This window comes from Carcharodon carcharias, chromosome 5, assembly GCF_017639515.1.
Source record: "Carcharodon carcharias isolate sCarCar2 chromosome 5, sCarCar2.pri, whole genome shotgun sequence".
Lineage (NCBI taxonomy): Eukaryota > Metazoa > Chordata > Chondrichthyes > Lamniformes > Lamnidae > Carcharodon > Carcharodon carcharias.
In genome coordinates this window covers 118,387,944-118,399,676 of record NC_054471.1, presented here as the reverse complement: position 1 = coordinate 118,399,676, position 11,733 = coordinate 118,387,944, and positions in this window count along the sequence as shown.

Here is an 11,733-nt window from a genome sequence, read left to right as displayed (position 1 = left end):
CCTGTGAGATCCCTGTGGATGTGTGATGGACTTGTGAGTGTGTGAGTTGAGGGTGATGAGAAGACTGACTTACCCTGGCAAAACGGATGAGACCATCCATCCTGTTGCGGCACTGGGTGGCTGCCCTCTTTTGCTGGGCATTGGCACTGACCACCGCTGCCACCACCTCCCAAGCTGGATTAGAGATGTTGCTGCCCCTCCTGCAGCCAGAGCAGGGGTGGAGGACATCACAGTGGGCCTCCACTGCGTCCAAAAGTCACTCAAGAGAAGCGTCATTAAACTGGGGGGCTGCAGTCTTCTTGCCTTTTGGGGCAATGTCTTAGTTGCAGCAGGTAGCAGGTGGGCTGGAAGCACCAGGAGGTGTATGCGTGGCCGCATTTTAAATATGGCACCTGGCGTGATGAGGCAGCAAGGTGATGGCTTGGTGGGCGAATGAGAGCCTGCCTGCCATGGAAACGTCGTATTTCCTGGGAATGCATAATTAATCAGGCAGGATTGGGATGATACGACCTGAAAAGCTGCCATTGTGACCGGCAGGTAAAACGTTCTTTTTCCTGTCTGCTACTGCACTTACCAAATCTGGGACGATTCTGCCCATGGAACAATATTTTCTGTCTGCCTTCACAGTAGAAGACGCAAGTTACATTGCAGAAATAGAGGGTAGCTAGGTGTTAAAAAGAATGAGGACATTAAAGTAATTAATATCAGCAGAGAACAAGTATTGAAGAAGTTTGAGGGTCTAAAATCCAACAAATCCCCGGGATTATCTACATCATAGGTTTTTAAGAACTAGCTGTGGAGTTAGTGGATGCGCTGTTTATGACTTTCCAAAATACTCAAGATTCTCGAATGATTGGAAGTTACAAATTGTAGTAATTGTAAATTAAGCCATTTCTTACTGTTGTGGGGATCAAGTGACTGTATAAAAGAATCAGCCCTAAGCGTGGGGATTCTTAGGGGTGGAGCTTTTTAACCTTGGTCTTGGAACAAGCATGAAACCTCATCTGGAGCCTGTAAATAAAGTTCACTGTTTCTACCAAGAAACTAGACCTGCATTCCAAGTTTATTATAATTGGCAACAAGGATACATAGCACACAGAGGAAACAGAGGCTAGATAAGAAAGAAGTGAGTTTAGCAAGGCTAAATGGAATATGTTTTAACTTAAGGAGCCTGAGGAATAAGACAGATGAGCTGAGGGCACAGATAGGCATATGGGAGTATGATATCCTAGCTTTGAGCGAGACTTGGCTAAAAGAAGGGTAGGATTGGCTGCTCAACATTCCTGGTTATAGGGCATTCAGATGAGATATAGAGGGGAATAGAAGAGGAGGAGGGGTTGCAATATTGATGAAGGAATCAATTATAGCAGTGAGGAGGGATGATATCTTGGAAAGATCATCAAATGAAGACATATGGGTAGAAGTAAAAAACATAAAAGGGGCAAATGTGCCTTGGGTGTGTACAATAGGCCCCCAAACAGTCAGGGAGAGACAGATGATCAAATATGTAATAAAATTTCAGAGGAGTGTAAAAGTAATAGTGCAGTAATAGTAGGGGATTTTTAACTGCCCAAATATTAACTGATAGTTTTAGTGTGCAAGGTAGGGAGAGATCAAAATTCTTAAGTTGCATCCAGGAGAACGTTTTTAGCCACTATGTAAAAAGCCTAACAAGGGAGGGGGCATTCTGGGCCTAATATTCAGACATGAGCCCAGGCAGGTGGAAGGCGTATCAGTAGGGGAGCATTTTAGAGATAGTGACCATAACTCAGTTAGATTTAGGATAGTGAGAAAGAAATATCACCTAAAGGGTTAAATTATAAAGGGAAGCAAGAACAAAAAAATAAGAAGAACAAGCCTGGACACGTGAAATGACCTGAGATCAAAGGTTAGGCAAAGAGTAGATAAAAAGGATACATGACACAATAAACACAAACAGTTGTTGTTTCATGGAATGAATAGTACATTGTTAGAAGAGATAAGGGATGATCAAGAAACTGTATAGGTAAGCAAAAACAACTAGCTAACATAGATATAATTATAAGAGAGTAAAGAAGGGCGATTTAATAAGATCACTCAAGTTAATAAGATCACTCAAGTTAATAAGATCACTGTGTAAATATGTTGGAGTCACGTAATTGTATTGTATAAATACTGCTTATTGAACACTGTAACTTCGAGCAGATCTAGATGATCTCTCCCAATGGCCATTGTACAGTTCAGCGTTTAATACATTGTACTCTTTCCTGAAATAACCTGCATTTGCTGTATTTATTCTTTGACAATAGTTATGGCAAAAGATAAGGTTGGGCCGGGAATAAAAGTTCTAAAATGGGGCAAAGCTAATTTTACTAAGTTGAGATGTGATTTGGTCCAAGTGGACTAGGAGCAGCTACTTGCAGATAAAACTGTGTCAGAGCAGTGGGAGGCATTGAAAGAGGAAATAGCGTGAGTACAGAGCAAATATGTTACTGTAAAGACAAAGTGGGGGACCATGTCCGGAGAACGCTGGATGTCAAGGGACATAAAGGTTAGCATTAAGAAAAAAAGAGGTTATGGCAGATATCGAGGGCTCAATGAAGCAGCATACTTAGAGGAGTACAAAAAGTGCAGAGGGGAACTTAACAAGGAAATTAGGAAAGCCAAGAGAGTGCATGAGAAAGCATTTGTGGTTAGAATAGAGGAAAACCCAAAGGGATGTTTTAAATATATAAAGTGCAAAAGAATAACTAGGTAAAGAGTATGGCCAATTAGAGACCATAGAGATAATCTGTGTTTGGGCCCGGAAGATGTGGGTGCATTCCTCAATGAATATTTTGCGTTGGTCTTCACAATGGAAAAGGATGACGCAGGTATAGACATCAGGGTGGAGGACTGTGAAATATTAGAGGAAATTAACATAAAGAGAGAGAGGAGGTACTAGCGGGTTTAGCAGCCTTAAAAGTGGATAAATTCACAGGCCCGGATGAGATGTATCCCAGGCTGTTGAGGGAGGCCTGAGGACTGGAGGACTGCTAATGTTGTCCCATTACTAAAAAAGGGAGGACGGGGTTGACCAGGAAATTGCAGGCCAGACAGTCTAACCTAGGTGGTGGAGAAGTTACAAGAAAGAATTCTGAGGGACAGAATATATCTACACTTGGAGAGACATGGATTAATCAGGGACAGTCAGCATGGATTTGTGAAGGGAAGGTCGTGTTTGACAAATTTGATCGAATTTTTTGAGGAGGTAACCAGGAGTGTTGAATAGGGTAATGCATTTGATGTGGTCTACACGGACTTTGGCAAGGCTTTTGATAAGGCCCCTCATGGCAGATTGGTCAAGAAAGTAAGAGCCCATGGGATCCAAAGCAAAGTGGCATGTTGAATTCAAAATTGGCTGAGAGGCAGGAAGCAGAGGGTGATGGTAGAGGGATGTTTCTGTGATGGGAAGTCAGTTGCCAGTGGGGTTCCACAGGGCTCAGTGCTGGGGCCCTTGCTGTTTGTGGTGTACATAAATGATTTGGAATTAATTGTAGGGGGTATGATTAAGAAGTTTGCAGATGACACAAAAATTGGTAGGGTGGTAAATAGTCAGGAGGATAGCCATAAACTGCAGGAGGATATCAATTGACTGGTCAGGTGGGCAGAGCAGTGGCAAATGGAATTCAACCCGGATAAGTGCACTTAAATGCACTTGGGGAGGGCTAACGAGGCATGGGATTACATGATGAATGGTAGGACCCTGGAAAGCACCGAAGATTAGAGGGCCATTGGTGTGCATATCCATAGATCCCTGAAAGTAGCAGGTCAGGTTGATAAGATGGTCAAGAAGGCATATGGGATGCTTGCCTTTATTAGTGGAGGCATTGAATATAAGAGCAGGGAGGTTATGCTGGAACCGTATAAAATGCTGGTTAGGCCACAACTGGAGTACTACGTGCAGTTCTGGTCACCATATTATAGGAAGGCTGTGATTGCACTGGAGAGGGTGCAGAGGAGATTTATCAGGATGCTGCCTGGGCTGGAGGGTCTGAGCTATGAGGAAAGATTGGATAGGCTAGGGTTATTCTCTTTGGAGCAGCAAAGTTTGAGAGGGGACCTGATAGAGGTGTATAAGATTATGAGGGACATAGGTAGGGTGAATAGGAAGGCATGTAGAGGAATCAAAAACCAGGGGTCATAGATTTAAGGTAAGAGGTAGAAGGATAAGAGGGGAGTTGAGGAGAAATTTTTTCACCCTGAGGGTGGTGGGAGTCTGGTACTCACTGCCTGAAAGGGTGGTTGAGTCAGGAACTCTTGTAACATTTAAGTAATATTTAGATATTCACTTGCATTGCTATAGCCTCCAGGGCTATGGGCCAAGCACTGGAAAATAGGATTAGAGTAGTCAGATCTTTGTTGACTGTCGTGGACACGATGGGCTAAATGGCCTCCTTCTGTGCTGTAGACGTCTACGGGCAGAATATTGCCGTTGGCAAGCAGGAGGCGGGGCCCGCTCACTGACACGTAAAGTGAAGCGGGATGATGTCGGGCGGAACCCCTGACATCATCCCGCCCCATTTAAATTTTCAGGAAGGCGGGGGCACAGCAAAATCAGCTGCGGGCCCACCGACCTGTCAATGGTCAACTGAGGCCATTGACAGGATCACTTAACCAATTAAAGGACCTGCTCATCCAACCTTAAGGTTAGCGGATCGTCCAGGAGCCCCGGCGGCAAATAGAGAAAACATGAAACTTCATCCAGCAGCGGGATGAAGTTTCATGTAGGGTTTTACAAATTGTAATAAAGTTGTTCTGTAAATTATGAACATGTCCCAACTCATGAGACATTGGGTCACATGAGGAGACATGTAAGGGATTTTCTTTTTCTATTTTTAATACTTTTAAAAGACTAGGTGATCTCCCTGAGGCTAAGTGCAGCCTCAAGGAGATGTGTGCACTTTTGTGTGCATGCACGAAAGAGCACACTCTCGATTTCAGGGATTTTCCCCCACCGCACTGGGAGTGCATAGCACTTACCGGTGGATGTCACACTGGGCGGGCCTTAATTGGCCTGCCCACGCAAAATGGCGATGTGGCCCCAATCACTGACGGCAATTGGCTCCCCGCCTGCCGGAGATTGGGTCGGGCCTGCCCGCCCGACAGGCAGAAAATTCTGCCCTATGAGTCTATGAGTCTACACCGACACAACACCTCAATTCACGACTGTGAGTATTTCGATTTTTTTAAGGGAAGAGAGAAAAGAAGTACACTCACTAGCAATGCTTCTCTTTGGCAGGATTGACCCATATGACTCATCCGTCGATCAGGGGGGTCAGTACCTTGAGCAATTATGTTTGTACATTGTGGCTAATAATATAACAGCGGAGGAGAAACAGAAAGCAATTCCACTAAGCGTCTCCGAAGCAAAATGCATAACCTAATCTGTAGCTTGATGGCTCCGAATATGCCAAATTCCAGATCCTTCACTGAGCTAGTAGGCCTAGCGAAAGGGCATTTTCAACCTAAACCCTCAGTGATCATGCAAAGATTCAAGTTTAACTCTTGAGTAAGGGCCCCTGGTGAGTCCATCGCAACGTACATCGTGAAGTTAAAATAGTTAACGGAGAACTGTGACTTTGGTGATACTTTAAACGACAGGTTGTGAGGTCACTTGTATTGTGGCATAAACGACAATGCCATTCAGTGCCATTTGCTTGCAGAAGTTGAGATAGACCTGAAGTGCATCATGGAGATAGCGCTGCCAATGGAGAGTGCTGGGAGGGTCTTGCAGTCTTTGCAGAGTGTGCAAGATGGCGCCGCAGTTAGGTTGGGAACCTGCCGCCGAGTGAGATGCATAGACCAGGGAGGCTACCACTAAGTAGGACATGGTCCCTACCACTAGAAAAACAAAAAGTGACCCAGAAGTTAAAATGTTACTGTTGTGCGGGAAATCATGCACCCGAAGTCTGTAGATTTAGAGGCAGAATGCCATTGCTGCCACAAAAAAGGGCATGGTGTTAAACAGTGCAGAACTCAATCAAGCCAGCCATTCATACAGCAAGTCAAGTTAAATGAAGTGCACAATATAGATGAGCCAGAAGTTACCGAGGCTGACGTTCATTCCCTACACAACCCAAAGGCCAGGGAAATTGAACCAATATTACACTTCAAGTAAATGGAAAGCCTCTGCCCATGGAGGTTGACACAGGAGCATTGACTATAGTGGTGGGGGAGCACATCTTTAAATACCTCAGAGAGGGTACCCAATCATTGAGCTTGGAGAAAGCCACTGCTCAGTTAGAAACATATACAGGAGAAGCAATACGGTAGAAAGGCATCACCTCTGTACCTGTATCATACAGACAACAGACAGCTCAGCTGCCAATAATTGTTGTAACAGGAGGAGGTCCTAGCCTTCTGGTCCATGATTGGTTGAAGGAAATCAAACTAAGCTGGTTGGAAATTTTTAAGGTCAAGACAGGAGGAATTACACAGTTGCTGAAAAAGTATGACGTAGTATTCTGAGATGAGTTAGGGGAAAATCAAAGATCTACAAGCTAAAATATGCATGGACTTTGAAGCAACACCTCAGTTTTTTAAGGCAAGACCTGTGCCATATGCTCTAAAAAAAAAGGTAGATGCGGATTTATGTCATTTGGAGAAGTTAGGAATAATACAACCAGTCCAATTTTCAGAATGGGCAGCACCTGTAGTCCCTGTGATGAAATCGGACCAAACCATCAACATCTGCAGAGTATAAATTAACTGTAATCAAGGCTGTGAAATTAAACAAATACCCAATCCTAGAGGTTGAAGATCTGTATGCTAAACTTGCATGAGGAAGATTCTACACTAAACTGGACATGTTTGAAGTGAGATCGCTTACTTCGTCTGCAACCATTGAAAAACTGCGCCAGAGTTTGGATGTAACTAGTAGGGTTGATAAGGGGGAACCAGTAGATGTACACATTGATTTTTAGGGAAATAACTTTGCTGTCCTTACCTGGTCTGGCCTACACGTGACTCCAGACTCTGGACATGGTTTACCTAAAGTTATTGTGTCAGACAATGGTACTGCTTTCACTAGCACTAAATTCAAAAGACTTGTGAACCTAAATGGGATTAAACATGTCAGAACAGCACCTTATCATCCCTTATCCAATAGGTTATCAGAAAGAGCAGTACAAACATTTAAAACAGGCATGAAGAAACTGTCAGAGGGAACGTTGGAACACGAATTTCAAGATTTCTGTTCAGCTATTGCACAACTCCTCATGTAAGTAATGGGTTAACATCTTCAGAATTGTTAGTGAAATGCCGACTTCGTACAAGATTGAGTCTAGTATTCCCTAATTTAGTGGGGATGGTGGAGAGAAACCAGGGTATTGAGAAAGTGAATCATGATGCTCACTGCAAAGGGCGAGAGTTTACTGTGGGAGAAACAATCTTTGTATGCAATTTTGCAACTGCACTGAGATGGTTCTTTGGTATAATCATCTCTGAAACAGAGCGTTTATCTTATCAAGTCGAAGTGGAAAACAGGATTGTTAAGAAACATGTGGATCATCTCAGAAGTTGAGAAGCCCTCCACCGACCAGTTAATCCACCTGAAATCGAAATCGAAACTTCAACACCTGAGGTGCCAGATCAACAAAGAATAGACATCCCTGATGTCTCTGTTGAAGTAAATAATTCTGAACTGCCAAGGTCTAAGGATGACCCTGAAGCTGCAGTTCCTGGTCAAGTTGACTCAATGGAAGAGCTTCTATTTGTAGAGTTGCGTCACTCTACCCGAATCCGAAAACCTCCACAAAGACTAAATTTATAATGGCATGAACTATACATAATTGTATATAATATGGGTTAAGATATTTTTGTAAATAAGAGGGTAAAACACAATTAAAGGGGGAGGAATGTAATAATTGTATGTTAAACCATTTCTTACTATTATGGGGATCATGTGACTGTACAAAGATTCAGCCCTAAGCGCAGGGAATCTTTTCAGCCTTGGTCTTGGACCAAGCATGTAGCCTCATCAGGAGTCTGTAAATGAAGTTTACTGTTTCTAATAAGAAACTAACCCTGCACTCCAAGTTTATTTAACAAAGGTAACGTTGCTTTCAAGAAAGGCGGGGGACAGTAAATAGGGAATTACAGGCCAGTTCACCTGACATCAGTTATCAGGAAAGTGCTAGAATCTATCATGAAAGATGTATTAATGCATTTGTAAAATCATTGTATGATCAGACAAAGTCAACATGGTTTTATGAAAGGAAAATTATGTTCGACAAATTAATTAGATTTTTTTAGGGACATGTAACCAATAGGGTTGATAAGGGGGGAACCAATAGATGTATACATTGTTTTTTAGGGAAATAACTTTGCAGTCCTTACCTGGTCTGGCCTACATGTGACTCCAGACTTCAGACCCGCAGCAGTGTGGTTGACTCTTAAATGCCCTCTGGAATGGCCTTGCAAGCCACGTAGTTATACCAAACCACTACAAAGTCACAAAGTAATGAAATGGGGTGGGCTGCCCAGCATCCACCAGGCACCAGAAAGGTCAATTATACACCCATCCCTATCAACCCTGCAAAGTCCTCCTTACTAACATCTATGTCCTTGAGCCAAAAGTAGGAGAGCTGTCTCACAGACTAGTCAAGCAACAGCTGATGTAGCCATACTCAGTGAATTACACCTTACCAACAATGTACAGACAATGTACCACTATCACCATCCCTCAATATGCCCTGACCCACTGGCAGGACAGACCCACCAGAGGTGGCAGCACAGTGGTATATAGTCCAGAGGGAATTGCCCTGACAGTCCTCAACATTGACCTTGGACCCCATGAAGTCTCATGGAAAGGAAACCTCCTGCTGATTACCACCTATGGTGCCCACCACTCCCCTCAGCTGATAACCAGTGCTCATCCATGTTAAACACCAATTGGAAAATGTATTGAGAGTGACAAGGACACAGAAGGTACTTTGGTAGGGGATTTAAATGTCCATCTCCAAGAGTAGCTCGGTAGCACCACTGCTGACTGAGCTGGCTGAGTCCTGAAGTACACAGCTGCTAGACTGAGCCTGCAACAGGTGATGAGGAAGCCAACAAGAGGGGAAAACCTACTTGACCTCGTTCTCACCAATCTACCTGTTATAGATGCATCTGTTCATGACAGTATTCATACGAATGTTCAGGGCACCTGCTTAGGGCTGGAGAGGAATTTGTAGTGGGAAGAGGAGGATCCAGTTGGTCTGGTCCATGTAGGTTCCAACAACGTAAGAAGGACAAGGAAAGAGGTTCTGCAAAGTCAGTATGAGGACTAGGTACCAAATTAAGAAGCAGAACTACTTCAAGGTGATAAATTCTGGATTATTACCTGAGCCACGTGCAAATTGGATTAGGGCAAATAAGATTAGAGAGACGAATGCGTGGCTCAAAGACTGGTGTGCAAGAAATGGGTTCCAGCTTGTGGAGCATTGGTATCAGTGATGGAGAAAATGGGGGCTGTACCGTTGGGATGGTTTACACCTGAATCAGGTTGGGACAAGTGTTCTCACAAATCGCGTAAGTAGGGAAGTAGAGAGGGCTTTAAACTAAACAAGAGGGGTGAGGGATCAAGTTTTGGTAGATGTAGCAAATCAAGGGGTAGCGTCAAGACAGGAGAGCAAAATAGTAATATGAGGAATGATGGTCAGAGAATGGAAGGAAGGGACTGACAGAAAAAAATCTAAGAATATGCCTAGTCTAGTAAAGACTAGGTATTACAAAGGTGACAAAAAAACAAAACGGAAGGCTCTGTATCTGAATGTGCGAAGCATTCATAACAAATTAAATGAATTGATGGCCCACATTGAAGTAAATAAATATGATCTGATTGCAATTGCAGAGACATGGCTGCAGGATGACAAGGATTTGATCCTGATTATTGAGGGGTACATGACATTCAAGAAGAATAGGAAGCTATGTATAGGTGGAAGGGTAGCACCGTTAATCAAAGATGGCATTGGTGCAATAGCTAGAATAGATGGTTCAGGAGATCAGGATATAGAATGAGTTTGGGTGGAGCTGAGGAATAGGAGGGGAGAAAAGTCACTAGTGGGAGTGGTCTACAGGCCCCCTAACAGTAACCACAATGTAGGACAAAGTATTCAAGAAGAAATATTGTGTGCTTGTGATAAAGGGACAGCAATAATCATGGGTGATTTTAATCTGCATATAAAAATAATAAATAAGATTGGCAGTAGTAGCCTGGATGAGGAGTTCTTAGAATGCTTTTGAGATAGTTCCTTAATGCAGCATGTTCTGGAACCAACTAGTGACTAGGTTATATTAGACTTAGTATTGTGTAATGCAACAGGATTAATTAATGACTTCAGATTATAGGCAACCCTAGGTAGCAACAACCACAATATGATTGAATTTTATATCCAGTTTGAAAGGGTGAAAAATGGGTCTAAGACTATTATCTTAAACTTAAATAAGGGCAACTATGTAGGCATGAAAGCTGAGCTAGCTGAAGTGATCTGGGATACTGGGCTAGATGATAGATCAATAGAGAAGCAGTGGCAGACATATAAGGGGATATTTCAGAATATTCAGAATAAGTACATTCCTATTATAAAGAAAAATTCTAAGGAGAGGACCCACCATCCATGGTTCAATAAAGAAGTTAGGGAGGGCATCAAACTTAAGGAAAAAGCATATAACTACACAAAGATGAGTGGAAGGACAGATGATCAATCAGAATATAAAGAACGGCAAAGAACTACCAAAAGTTTAATCCGGAGAACTAAATTGGAGTATGAGAGGAAGCTACCTAGAAATGTAAAAACAGATAGCAAGAGACTCTACAGGTATTGAAAAGAAAAAGAGTAAGAAGTGAGTGTCTGTCCTATAGAAAGTGACAGTGGGGAGTTAATAAGGAAATGGCAGAAGAAATGAACAAATATTTTGTTTCTGTGTTCACTATAGAGGATACAAAAAACATCCCAGTAATAGCTGCAAATCAGGAGTTGAAAGGGAGAGAGGAACTTGATGAAAGTGCAATCACTAAGAAAGTGGTAATGAGCAAACTGATGGAGCTGCAGACTAACAAGTCTCTGGGTCCAGATGGACTATATCCTAGGGTCTTAAAAGAGAGGGCTAATGAGGTAGTGGATGCCCTGGTGTTAATTTTCCAAAATTTGCTAGACTCTAGGAAGGTTCCATCAGATTGGAAAGTAGCAAATTTAACCCTACTGTTCTAGAAGGGATGGAGGCAGAAAACAGGAAACTATAGGCCAGTTAACTTGATGTCTGTGGTAGGGAAGTTGTTAGAATCGATCATTAAGTAGGTTATGGCTGGACGCTTAGAAAAGCTCAAGGTAATCGGGAAGTTTCAGCATGGTTTTGTGAAAGGGAAATCATGTTTAACCAATTTATTGGAGTTTTTTGAGGAGTAACATGTGCTGAGGATAAAGGGAGACCTGTAGACATATTGCACTTATATTTACTCTACCATTACCATAATGCTGGAAGATCAACCCAGGTTCAATGAAAGGTGCAGGAGGGCATGCCAGCAGCAGTACCTGGCATACCTAAAAATGCAATGTCAACTTGTAAAGCTACAACACGGGACTACTTGCATGTCCATTGGTGGAAGCAGCATGTGATAGAGTTAACAATCTCACAACCAATGAATCAGATCAAAGCTCTGCAGTCCTGCCACATCCAGTCATGAATTGTGGTGGGCAATTAAACAACTAATCTGAGGAGGAGGCT